The following is a 14,861-nucleotide window of genomic DNA, read 5'->3' on the forward strand; positions in this document are numbered from 1 at the left end:
CAAGGCAGGCATGTCTCAGCTCCAGTCAAATGACAAGGCAGGCATGTCTCAGCTCCAGTCAAATGACAAGGCAGACATGTCTCAGCTACAGTCAAATGACAAGGCAGACATGTCTCAGCTACAGTCAAATGACAAGGCAGGCATGTTTCAGCTACAGTCAAATGACAAGGCAGGCATGTTTCAGCTACAGTCAAATGACAAGGCAGGCATGTTTCAGCTACAGTCAAATGACAAGGCAGGCATGTTTCAGCTGCAGTCAAATGACAAGGCAGGCATGTCTCAGCTACAGTCAAATGACAAGGCAGGCATGTTTCAGCTGCAGTCAAATGACAAGGCAGGCATGTTTCAGCTGCAGTCAAATGACAAGGCAGGCATGTTTCAGCTGCAGTCAAATGACAAGGCAGGCATGTTTCAGCTACAGTCAAATGACAAGGCAGGCATGTTTCAGCTACAGTCAAATGACAAGGCAGGCATGTCTCAGCTACAGTCAAATGACAAGGCAGGCATGTTTCAGCTACAGTCAAATGACAAGGCAGGCATGTTTCAGCTGCAGTCAAATGACAAGGCAGGCATGTTTCAGCTGCAGTCAAATGACAAGGCAGGCATGTTTCAGCTACAGTCAAATGACAAGGCAGGCATGTTTCAGCTGCAGTCAAATGACAAGGCAGGCATGTTTCAGCTGCAGTCAAATGACAAGGCAGGCATGTTTCAGCTGCAGTCAAATGACAAGGCAGGCATGTTTCAGCTACAGTCAAATGACAAGGCAGGCATGTTTCAGCTACAGTCAAATGACAAGGCAGGCATGTTTCAGCTACAGTCAAATGACAAGGCAGGCATGTTTCAGCTGCAGTCAAATGACAAGGCAGGCATGTTTCAGCTACAGTCAAATGACAAGGCAGGCATGTTTCAGCTACAGTCAAATGACAAGGCAGGCATGTTTCAGCTACAGTCAAATGACAAGGCAGGCATGTCTCAGCTACAGTCAAATGACAAGGCAGGCATGTTTCAGCTACAGTCAAATGACAAGGCAGGCATGTTTCAGCTACAGGCACATGACAAGGCAGGCATGTCTCAGCTACAGTCAAATGACAAGGCAGGCATGTTTCAGCTACAGTCAAATGACAAGGCAGGCATGTCTCAGCTACAGTCAAATGACAAGGCAGACATGTCTCAGCTACAGTCAAATGACAAGGCAGGCATGTTTCAGCTACAGTCAAATGACAAGGCAGGCATGTCTCAGCTACAGTCAAATGACAAGGCAGGCATGTCTCAGCTACAGTCAAATGACAAGGCATGCATGTCTCAGCTACAGTCAAATGACAAGGCAGGCATGTCTCAGCTACAGTCAAATGACAAGGCATGTCTCAGCTCCAGTCAAATGACAAGGCATGTTAGCTATCATGCTAAGTAGCTGTAAAGTTGTTAATCAGATAAAATGCTATAGTTGTCGGTGATGAGATTCAAACACACAACCTTTGGATTGCTAGTCACCCCCTTTTCCTCATTCAACCTTCAGTCTTATGTAACCATACTAAACATAACCTGTCGTACTAATTTCAGTGTCCCTGATTTTTTGTTTACTATGTTACGGCTAGCCTTTGAGACCAGCCTGGCTGAGCTGTTTGTCACGGACATCCTCCACCGCACCCTCCTCTGTCGAGGAAAAGCTGTTTCACAACAGTCACAATAGAAAAGTATAATATATATAATAGATAGAAGCTACTAGCCAATAGAAGCTCTCTGAAAGTCTGTGACACGTGTCTGACACACCCTGTTTTAGACACACCAAAAATTATTTAGGTGTGCACTGCATATAGTCCCTCCTCTCACAGTAGCCTATAAACTATGTAGCCTAAAGAGCTTTAATTTTCATGAAGTCTCAATGTTCATAAACGGTTAATGACACACTGTCCTATTGTGAAGTAAGAGGCCCCGTGTTTAATAATAGGGGACGCAGCTACTGTATGAGTAGGTCAGAGAGCCAGAACTGTTACCCGTGTAGTAGGGTTAGAGGTTAGGGTTAGGGTTAGTGCTAGAGTATGAGTAGGTCAGAGAGCCAGAACTGTTACCCGTGTAGTAGGGTTAGAGGTTAGGGTTAGGGTTAGTGCTAGAGTATGAGTAGGTCAGAGAGCCAGAACTGTTACCCGTGTAGTAGGATTAGAGGTTAGGGTTAGGGTTAGGGTTAGTGCTAGAGTATGAGTAGGTCAGAGAGCCAGAACTGTTACCCGTGTAGTAGGGTTAGAGCTTAGGGTTAGGGTTAGGGTTAGTGTTAGAGTATGAGGAGGTCAGAGAGCCAGAACTGTTACCCGTGTAGTAGGGTTAGAGGTTAGGGTTAGGGTTAGGGTTAGTGCTAGAGTATGAGTAGGTCAGAGAGCCAGAACTGTTACCCGTGTAGTGGGGTTAGAGGTTAGGGTTAGGGTTAGGGTTATTGCTAGAGTATGAGGAGGTCAGAGTGCCAGAACTGTTACCCGTGTAGTAGGGTTAGAGGTTATGGTTAGGGTTAGGGTTAGTGCTAGAGTATGAGTAGGTCAGAGGGCCAGAACTGTTACCCGTGTAGTAGGGTTAGAGGTTAGGGTTAGGGTTAGGGTTAGTGCTAGAGTATGAGTAGGTCAGAGTGCCAGAACTGTTACCCGTGTAGTAGGGTTAGAGGTTAGGGTTAGGGTTAGTGCTAGAGTATGAGTAGGTCAGAGAGCCAGAACTGTTACCCGTGTAGTAGGGTTAGGGTTAGGGTTAGGGTTAGGGTTAGTGCTAGAGTATGAGTAGGTCAGAGAGCCAGAACTGTTACCCGTGTAGTAGGGTTAGAGGTTAGGGTTAGGGTTAGGGTTTGTGCTAGAGTATGAGTAGGTCAGAGAGCCAGAACTGTTACCCGTGTAGTAGGGTTAGAGTTTAGGGTTAGGGTTAGGGTTAGGGTTAGTGCTAGAGTATGAGTAGGTCAGAGAGCCAGAACTGTTACCCGTGTAGTAGGGTTAGAGTTTAGGGTTAGGGTTAGGGTTAGGGTTAGGGTTAGTGCTAGAGTATGAGTAGGTCAGAGTGCCAGAACTGTTACCCGTGTAGTAGGGTTAGAGGTTAGGGTTAGGGGTAGGGTTAGTGCTAGAGTATGAGTAGGTCAGAGAGCCAGAACTGTTACCCGTGTAGTAGGGTTAGAGGTTAGGGTTAGGGTTAGTGCTAGAGTATGAGTAGGTCAGAGAGCCAGAACTGTTACCCGTGTAGTAGGGTTAGAGGTTAGGGTTAGGGTTAGGGTTAGGGTTAGTGCTAGAGTATGAGTAGGTCAGAGAGCCAGAACTGTTACCCGTGTAGTAGGGTTAGAGGTTCGGGTTAGGGTTAGGGTTAGTGCTAGTGTATGAGTAGGTCAGAGAGCCAGAACTGTTACCCGTGTAGTAGGGTTAGAGGTTAGGGTTAGGATTAGGGTTAGTGCTAGAGTATGAGTAGGTCAGAGAGCCAGAACTGTTACCCGTGTAGTAGGGTTAGAGGTTAGGGTTAGGGTTAGGGTTAGTGCTAGAGTATGAGTAGGTCAGAGAGCCAGAACTGTTACCCGTGTAGTAGGGTTAGAGGTTAGGGTTAGGGTTAGTGCTAGAGTATGAGTAGGTCAGAGTGCCAGAACTGTTACCCGTGTAGTAGGCGTGCTGGATCATTTTGGAAACCACAACACCTGCAGAGAACATGCTCTCAAGTATGTCTTGATTCTACAATAGTTGATTCCTGCAAAATTCCTGCACTGGGTCACCTACCTGTTCACAACACCTGAACCATGGTGGGTCACCTACCTGTTCACTACACCTGAACCATGGTGGGTCATCTACCTGTTCACTACACCTGAACCACGGTGGGTCACCTACCTGTTCACTACACCTGAACCATGGTGGGTCATCTACCTGTTCACTACACCTGAACCACGGTGGGTCACCTACCTGTTCACTACACCTGAACCATGGTGGGTCATCTACCTGTTCACTACACCTGAACCACGGTGGGTCACCTACCTGTTCACTACACCTGAACCATGGTGGGTCACCTACCTGTTTACTACACCTGAACCATGGTGGGTCATCTACCTGTTCACTACACCTGAACCATGGTGGGTCATCTACCTGTTCACTACACCTGAACCATGGTGGGTCACCTACCTGTTCACTACACCTGAACCATGGTGGGTCATCTACCTGTTCACTACACCTGAACCTGTTCACTACACCTGAACCTGTTCACTACACCTGAACAATAGTGGGTCATCTACCTGTTCACTACACCTGAACCATGGTGGGTCATCTACCTGTTCACTACACCTGAACCTGTTCACTACACCTGAACAATAGTGGGTCATCTACCTGTTCACTACACCTGAACCATGGTGGGTCATCTACCTGTTCACTACACCTGAACAATAGTGGGTCATCTACCTGTTCACTACACCTGAACCTGTTCACTACACCTGAACCTGTTCACTACACCTGAACCATGGTGGGTCACCTACCTGTTCACTACACCTGGACCATGGTGGGTCACCTACCTGTTCACTACACCTGAACCATGGTGGGTCATCTACCTGTACACTACACCTTGACCTGTTCACTACACCTGAACCTGTTCACTACACCTGAACAATAGTGGGTCATCTACCTGTTCACTACACCTGAACCATGGTGGGTCATCTACCTGTTCACTACACCTGAACCTGTTCACTACACCTGAACAATAGTGGGTCATCTACCTGTTCACTACACCTGAACCATGGTGGGTCATCTACCTGTTCACTACACCTGAACAATAGTGGGTCATCTACCTGTTCACTACACCTGAACCTGTTCACTACACCTGAACCTGTTCACTACACCTGAACCATGGTGGGTCATCTACCTGTACACTACACCTTGACCATGGTGGGTCACCTACCTGTTCACTACACCTGAACCATGGTGGGTCATCTACCTGTTCACTACAGCCGGTGGGTCACCTACCTGTTCACTACACCTGAACCATGGTGGGTCATCTACCTGTTCACTACACCTGAACCATGGTGGGTCACCTACCTGTTCACTACACCTGAACCTGTTCACTACACCTGAACCATGGTGGGTCACCTACCTGTTCACTACACCTGAACCACGGTGGGTCACCTACCTGTTCACTACACCTGAACCATGGTGGGTCACCTACCTGTTCACTACACCTGAACCTGTTCACTACACCTGAACCATGGTGTGTCACCTACCTGTTCACTACACCTGGACCATGGTGGGTCACCTACCTGTTCACTACACCTGAACCATGGTGGGTCATCTACCTGTTCACTACACCTGAACTTATTTTCCACCATAATTTGCAAATAAATTCATAAAAAATCCTACAATGTGATTTGCTGGATTTTTTTTCTTATTTTGTTTGTCATAGTTGAAGTGTACCTATGATGAAAATTACAGGCCTCTCTCATCTTTTTAAGTGGGAGAACTTGCACAATTGGTGGTTGACTAAATACTTTTTTGCCCCACTGTAGCTCTGGTTCATTCTACAGTCCACTTAGAAAATGTTGTCATTCGTCCTAATTTTTCAGAAAACAAGCCTGAAACAATGTCTAAAGACTGTTGACATCTAGTGGAAGCCATAGGAACTGCAATCTGGGTCCTAACTCAACACACACTGTATAGGCATTCAATAGAAAACTACACACATCAAAAATATCCCACTTCCTGGATGGATTTTACTCAGGTTTTTGCCATTTCAGTTATTTTATACTCACAGACATTATTTTAACAGTTTTGGAAACTTTAGAGTGTTTTCTATCCAAATCTACCAATTATATATCCAAGCTTCTGGGCCTGAGTAACAGGCAGTTTACTTTGGGCACGCTTTTCATCCAGATGTCGAAATACTACCCCCTAGCCATAACAAGATAACTGATGAGAATTCTTCTTGGTAAAATGGCCAGCACTTGATTATAAGGAATTCTAGCTCAGGTGTGCAGTAACAGGGTTGTTTGAGTAGTAGCATGCTGTAATAGCATGCTGTAGTAGCATGCTGTAGCTTGTCAAAGACACATCATGGACTTTATTACCTTTTAGTCTGCTGTGCGTCCTTTGGCCAATTAACAATCATTATTTCATTTTCCAATGACGATGTGTGTCTTCTCTCCAGCCCTGGATTAGACGATGTGTGTCTTCTCTACATCCCTGGATTAGACGATGTGTGTCTTCTCTACATCCCTGGATTAGACGATGTGTGTCTTCTCTACATCCCTGGATTAGACGATGTGTGTCTTCTCTACATCCCTGGATTAGACGATGTGTGTCTTCTCTACATCCCTGGATTAGACGATGTGTGTCTTCTCTACAGCCCTGGATTAGATGATGTGTGTCTTCTCTACAGCCCTGTATTAGATGATGTGTGTCTTCTCTCCAGCCCTGGATTAGACGATGTGTGTCTTCTCTACATCCCTGGATTAGACGATGTGTGTCTTCTCTACATCCCTGGATTAGACAATGTGTGTCTTCTCTACATCCCTGGATTAGACGATGGGTGTCTTCTCTACAGCCCTGGATTAGACAATGTGTGTCTTCTCTACAGCCCTGTATTAGACGATGTGTGTCTTCTCTCCAGCCCTGGATTAGACGATGTGTGTCTTCTCTCCAGCCTTGGATTAGACGATGTGTGTCTTCTCTACAGCCCTGGATTAGACGATGTGTGTCTTCTCTACAGCCCTGGATTAGACGATGTGTGTCTTCTCTACAGCCCTGGATTAGACGATGTGTGTCTTCTCTACAGCCCTGGATTAGACGAAGTGTGTCTTCTCTACAGCCCTGGATTAGACGATGTGTGTCTTCTCTACAGCCCTGGATTAGACAATGTGTGTCTTCTCTACAGCCCTGGATTAGACGATGTGTGTCTTCTCTACAGCCCTGGATTAGACGATGGGTGTGTAGAGAACCGTAAAGACATTGTATGAAATAGACATAATATATATATATATATATATATATATATATATATATATATATATACAGTGCCTTGCGAAAGTAATCGCCCCCCTTGAACTTTGCGACCTTTTGCCACATTTCAGGCTTCAAACATAAAGATATAAAACTGTATTTTTTTGTGAAGGATCAACAACAAGTGGGACACAATCATGAAGTGGAACGACATTTATTGGATATTTCAATTTTTTTTAACATATCAAAACCTGAAAAATTGGGCATGCAGAGAGCATCATGAAGAACAAGGAACACACCAGGCAGGTCCGAGATACTGTTGTGAAGAAGTTTAAAGCCGGATTTGAATACAAAAAGATTTCCCAAGCTTTAAACATCCCAAGGAGCACTGTGCAAGCGATAATATTGAAATGGAAGGAGTATCAGACCACTGCAAATCTACCAAGACCTGGCCGTCCCTCTAAACTTTCAGCTCATACAAGGAGAAGACTGATCAGAGATGCAGCCAAGAGGCCCATGATCACTCTGGATGAACTGCAGAGATCTACAGCTGAGGTGGGAGACTCTGTCCATAGGACAACAATCAGTCGTATATTTCACAAATCTGGCCTTTATGGAAGAGTGGCAAGAAGAAAGCCATTTCTTAAAGATATCCATAAAAAGTGTTGTTTAAAGTTTGCCACAAGCCACCTGGGAGACACACCAAACATGTGGAAGAAGGTGCTCTGGTCAGATGAAACCAAAATTGAACTTTTTGGCAACAATGCAAAACGTTATGTTTGGCGTAAAAGCAACACAGCCCATCACCCTGAACACACCATCCCCACTGTCAAACATGGTGGTGGCAGCATCATGGTTTGGGCCTGCTTTTCTTCAGCAGGGACAGGGAAGATGGTTAAAATTGATGGGAAGATAGATGGAGCCAAATACAGGACCATTCTGGAAGAAAACCTGATGGAGTCTGCAAAAGACCTGAGACTGGGACGGAGATTTGTCTTCGAACAAGACAATGATCCAAAACATAAATCAAAATCTACAATGGAATGGTTCAAAAATAAACATATCCAGGTGTTAGAATGGCCAAGTCAAAGTCCAGACCTGAATCCAATCGAGAATCTGTGGAAAGAACTGAAAACTGCTGTTCACAAATGCTCTCCATCCAACCTCACTGAGCTCGAGCTGTTTTGCAAGGAGGAATGGGAAAACATTTCAGTCTCTCGATGTGCAAAACTGATAGAGACATACCCCAAGCGACTTACAGCTGTAATCGCAGCAAAAGGTGGCGCTACAAAGTATTAACTTAAGGGGGCTGAATCATTTTGCACGCCTAATTTTTCAGTTTTTGATTTGTTAAAAAAGTTTGAAATATCCAATAAATGTCGTTCCACTTCATGATTGTGTCCCACTTGTTGTTGATTCTTCACAAAAAAATACAGTTTTATATCTTTATGTTTGAAGCCTGAAATGTGGCAAAAGGTCGCAAAGTTCAAGGGGGCCGAATACTTTCGCAAGGCACTGTATATATATATATATATATATATATATATATATATATATATATATATATATATATACATAGGCCTAGATATACACTGTAAGGTCTACCTACACCTGTTGTATTCAGCATTTCACTGTGAGGTCTACCTACACCTGTTGTATTCAGCATTTCACTGTAAGGTCTACCTACACCTGTTGTATTCAGCATTTCACTGTAAGGTCTACTACACCTGTTGTATTCAGCATTTCACTGTAAGGTCTACCTACACCTGTTGTATTCAGCATTTCACTGTGAGGTCTAACTACACCTGTTGTATTCAGCATTTCACTGTAAGGTCTACTACACCTGTTGTATTCATCAGTTCACTGTAAGGTCTACTACACCTGTTGTATTCAGCATTTCACTGTAAGGTCTACTACACCTGTTGTATTCAGCATTTTACTGTAAGGTCTACTACAGCTGTTGTATTCATCAGTTCACTGTAAGGTCTACTACACCTGTTGTATTCAGCATTTCACTGTAAGGTCTACTACACCTGTTGTATTCATCAGTTCACTGTAAGGTCTACTACACCTGTTGTATTCAGCATTTCACTGTAAGGTCTACTACACCTGTTGTATTCAGCGTTTCACTGTAAGGTCTACCTACACCTGTTGTATTCAGCATTTCACTGTGAGGTCTAACTACACCTGTTGTATTCAGCATTTCACTGTAAGGTCTACTACACCTGTTGTATTCAGCATTTCACTGTAAGGTCTACTACACCTGTTGTATTCAGCATTTCACTGTAAGGTCTACCTACACCTGTTGTATTCAGCATTTCACTGTAAGGTCTACTACACCTGTTGTATTCAGCATTTCACTGTGAGGTCTAACTACACCTGTTGTATTCGGCATTTCACTGTAAGGTCCACTACACCTGTTGTATTCAGCATTTCACTGTGAGGTCTACTACAGCTGTTGTATTCATCAGTTCACTGTAAGGTCTACTACACCTGTTGTATTCATCAGTTCACTGTAAGGTCTACCTACACCTGTTGTATTCAGCATTTCACTGTGAGGTCTAACTACACCTGTTGTATTCAGCATTTCACTGTAAGGTCTACTACAGCTGTTGTATTCATCAGTTCACTGTAAGGTCTACTACACCTGTTGTATTCAGCATTTCACTGTAAGGTCTACTACACCTGTTGTATTCAGCATTTCACTGTAAGGTCTACCTACACCTGTTGTATTCAGCATTTCACTGTGAGGTCTAACTACACCTGTTGTATTCAGCATTTCACTGTAAGGTCTACTACACCTGTTGTATTCATCAGTTCACTGTAAGGTCTACTACACCTGTTGTATTCAGCATTTCACTGTAAGGTCTACTACACCTGTTGTATTCAGCATTTTACTGTAAGGTCTACTACAGCTGTTGTATTCATCAGTTCACTGTAAGGTCTACTACACCTGTTGTATTCAGCATTTCACTGTAAGGTCTACTACACCTGTTGTATTCATCAGTTCACTGTAAGGTCTACTACACCTGTTGTATTCAGCATTTCACTGTAAGGTCTACTACACCTGTTGTATTCAGCGTTTCACTGTAAGGTCTACCTACACCTGTTGTATTCAGCATTTCACTGTGAGGTCTAACTACACCTGTTGTATTCAGCATTTCACTGTAAGGTCTACTACACCTGTTGTATTCAGCATTTCACTGTAAGGTCTACTACACCTGTTGTATTCAGCATTTCACTGTAAGGTCTACCTACACCTGTTGTATTCAGCATTTCACTGTAAGGTCTACTACACCTGTTGTATTCAGCATTTCACTGTGAGGTCTAACTACACCTGTTGTATTCGGCATTTCACTGTAAGGTCCACTACACCTGTTGTATTCAGCATTTCACTGTGAGGTCTACTACAGCTGTTGTATTCATCAGTTCACTGTAAGGTCTACTACACCTGTTGTATTCATCAGTTCACTGTAAGGTCTACTACACCTGTTGTATTCAGCATTTTACTGTAAGGTCTACTACAGCTGTTGTATTCATCAGTTCACTGTAAGGTCTACTACACCTGTTGTATTCAGCATTTCACTGTAAGGTCTACTACACCTGTTGTATTCAGCATTTCACTGTAAGGTCTACCTACACCTGTTGTATTCAGCATTTCACTGTGAGGTCTAACTACACCTGTTGTATTCAGCATTTCACTGTAAGGTCTACTACACCTGTTGTATTCAGCATTTCACTGTAAGGTCTACTACACCTGTTGTATTCAGCATTTCACTGTAAGGTCTTACTGTAAGGTCTACTACAGCTGTTGTATTCATCAGTTCACTGTAAGGTCTACTACACCTGTTGTATTCAGCGTTTCACTGTAAGGTCTACCTACACCTGTTGTATTCAGCATTTCACTGTGAGGTCTAACTACACCTGTTGTATTCAGCATTTCACTGTAAGGTCTACTACACCTGTTGTATTCAGCATTTCACTGTAAGGTCTACTACACCTGTTGTATTCAGCATTTCACTGTAAGGTCTACCTACACCTGTTGTATTCAGCATTTCACTGTAAGGTCTACTACACCTGTTGTATTCAGCATTTCACTGTGAGGTCTAACTACACCTGTTGTATTCAGCATTTCACTGTAAGGTCCACTACACCTGTTGTATTCAGCATTTCACTGTGAGGTCTACTACAGCTGTTGTATTCATCAGTTCACTGTAAGGTCTACTACACCTGTTGTATTCATCAGTTCACTGTAAGGTCTACTACACCTGTTGTATTCAGCATTTCACTGTAAGGTCTACTACACCTGTTGTATTCAGCATTTTACTGTAAGGTCTACTACAGCTGTTGTATTCATCAGTTCACTGTAAGGTCTACTACACCTGTTGTATTCAGCATTTCACTGTAAGGTCTACTACACCTGTTGTATTCAGCATTTCACTGTAAGGTCTACCTACACCTGTTGTATTCAGCATTTCACTGTGAGGTCTAACTACACCTGTTGTATTCAGCATTTCACTGTAAGGTCTACTACACCTGTTGTATTCAGCATTTCACTGTAAGGTCTACTACACCTGTTGTATTCAGCATTTCACTGTAAGGTCTTACTGTAAGGTCTACTACAGCTGTTGTATTCATCAGTTCACTGTAAGGTCTACTACACCTGTTGTATTCAGCATTTCACTGTAAGGTCTACTACACCTGTTGTATTCAGCATTTCACTGTAAGGTCTACCTACACCTGTTGTATTCAGCATTTCACTGTGAGGTCTAACTACACCTGTTGTATTCAGCATTTCACTGTAAGGTCTACTACACCTGTTGTATTCAGCATTTCACTGTAAGGTCTACTACACCTGTTGTATTCAGCATTTCACTGTAAGGTCTACTACACCTGTTGTATTCAGCATTTCACTGTAAGGTCTACTACACCTGTTTTATTCATCAGTTCACTGTAAGGTCTACTACACCTGTTGTATTCAGCATTTCACTGTAAGGTCTACTACACCTGTTGTATTCAGCGTTTCACTGTAAGGTCTACCTACACCTGTTGTATTCAGCATTTCACTGTGAGGTCTAACTACACCTGTTGTATTCAGCATTTCACTGTAAGGTCTACTACACCTGTTGTATTCAGCATTTCACTGTAAGGTCTACTACAGCTGTTGTATTCAGCATTTCACTGTAAGGTCTACTACACCTGTTGTATTCAGCATTTCACTGTAAGGTCTACCTACACCTGTTGTATTCAGCATTTCACTGTGAGGTCTAACTACACCTGTTGTATTCAGCATTTCACTGTAAGGTCTACTACACCTGTTGTATTCAGCATTTCACTGTAAGGTCTACTACACCTGTTGTATTCAGCATTTCACTGTAAGGTCTACTACACCTGTTGTATTCAGCATTTCACTGTAAGGTCTACCTACACCTGTTGTATTCAACATTTCACTGTAAGGTCTACTACACCTGTTGTATTCAGCATTTCACTGTGAGGTCTAACTACACCTGTTGTATTCAGCATTTCACTGTAAGGTCTACTACACCTGTTGTATTCAGCATTTCACTGTGAGGTCTACTACACCTGTTGTATTCAGCATTTCACTGTGAGGTCTACTACACCTGTTGTATTCAGCATTTCACTGTGAGGTCTACCTAAACCTGTTGTATTCAGCATTTCACTGTGAGGTCTACTACACCTGTTGTATTCAGCATTTCACTGTGAGGTCTACTACACCTGTTGTATTCAGCATTTCACTGTAAGGTCTACTACACCTGTTGTATTCAGCATTTCACTGTGAGGTCTACTACACCTGTTGTATTCAGCATTTCACTGTAAGGTCTACTACACCTGTTGTATTCAGCATTTCACTGTGAGGTCTACTACAGCTGTTGTATTCATCAGTTCACTGTAAGGTCTACTACACCTGTTGTATTCAGCATTTCACTGTAATGTCTACTACACCTGTTGTATTCAGCATTTCACTGTAAGGTCTACTACACCTGTTGTATTCAGCATTTCACTGTGAGGTCTACTACACCTGTTGTATTCAGCATTTCACTGTGAGGTCTACTACACCTGTTGTATTCAGCATTTCACTGTAAGGTCTACTACACCTGTTGTATTCAGCATTTCACTGTAAGGTCTACTACACCTGTTGTATTCAGCATTTCACTGTAAGGTCTACCTACACCTGTTGTATTCAGCATTTCACTGTGAGGTCTACTACACCTGTTGTATTCAGCATTTCACTGTGAGGTCTACTACACCTGTTGTATTCAGCATTTCACTGTAAGGTCTACTACACCTGTTGTATTCAGCATTTCACTGTAAGGTCTACTACACCTGTTGTATTCAGCATTTCACTGTAAGGTCTACCTACACCTGTTGTATTCAGCATTTCACTGTGAGGTCTACTACACCTGTTGTATTCAGCATTTCACTGTGAGGTCTACTACACCTGTTGTATTCAGCATTTCACTGTGAGGTCTACTACAGCTGTTGTATTCATCAGTTCACTGTAAGGTCTACTACACCTGTTGTATTCAGCATTTCACTGTAAGGTCTACTACACCTGTTGTATTCAGCATTTCACTGTAAGGTCTAACTACACATGTTGTATTCAGCATTTCACTGTAAGGTCTACTACACCTGTTGTATTCATCAGTTCACTGTAAGGTCTACTACACCTGTTGTATTCAGCATTTCACTGTAAGGTCTACTACACCTGTTGTATTCAGCATTTTACTGTAAGGTCTACTACAGCTGTTGTATTCATCAGTTCACTGTAAGGTCTACTACACCTGTTGTATTCAGCATTTCACTGTAAGGTCTACTACACCTGTTGTATTCAGCATTTCACTGTAAGGTCTACCTACACCTGTTGTATTCAGCATTTCACTGTAAGGTCTACTACACCTGTTGTATTCAGCATTTCACTGTAAGGTCTACTACACCTGTTGTATTCAGCATTTCACTGTGAGGTCTACTACACCTGTTGTATTCAGCATTTCACTGTGAGGTCTACTACACCTGTTGTATTCAGCATTTCACTGTGAGGTCTACTACAGCTGTTGTATTCATCAGTTCACTGTAAGGTCTACTACACCTGTTGTATTCAGCATTTCACTGTAAGGTCTACTACACCTGTTGTATTCAGCATTTCACTGTAAGGTCTACTACAGCTGTTGTATTCATCAGTTCACTGTAAGGTCTACTACACCTGTTGTATTCAGCATTTCACTGTAAGGTCTACTACACCTGTTGTATTCAGCATTTCACTGTAAGGTCTATCTACACCTGTTGTATTCAGCATTTCACTGTAAGGTCTACCTACACCTGTTGTATTCAGCATTTCACTGTAAGGTCTACTACACCTGTTGTATTCAGCATTTCACTGTAAGGTCTACTACACCTGTTGTATTCAGCATTTCACTGTGAGGTCTACTACACCTGTTGTATTCAGCATTTCACTGTGAGGTCTACTACACCTGTTGTATTCAGCATTTCACTGTAAGGTCTACTACACCTGTTGTATTCAGCATTTCACTGTAAGGTCTACCTACACCTGTTGTATTCAGCATTTGACTGTGAGGTCTAACTACACCTGTTGTATTCAGCATTTCACTGTAAGGTCTACTACACCTGTTGTATTCATCAGTTCACTGTAAGGTCTACTACACCTGTTGTATTCAGCATTTCACTGTAAGGTCTACTACACCTGTTGTATTCAGCATTTTACTGTAAGGTCTACTACAGCTGTTGTATTCATCAGTTCACTGTAAGGTCTACTACACCTGTTGTATTCAGCATTTCACTGTAAGGTCTACTACACCTGTTGTATTCAGCATTTCACTGTAAGGTCTATCTACACCTGTTGTATTCAGCATTTCACTGTAAGGTCTATCTACACCTGTTGTATTCAGCATTTCACTGTGAGGT

This window comes from Oncorhynchus nerka, linkage group LG6 (assembly GCF_034236695.1).
Source record: "Oncorhynchus nerka isolate Pitt River linkage group LG6, Oner_Uvic_2.0, whole genome shotgun sequence".
Classification (NCBI taxonomy): domain Eukaryota; kingdom Metazoa; phylum Chordata; class Actinopteri; order Salmoniformes; family Salmonidae; genus Oncorhynchus; species Oncorhynchus nerka.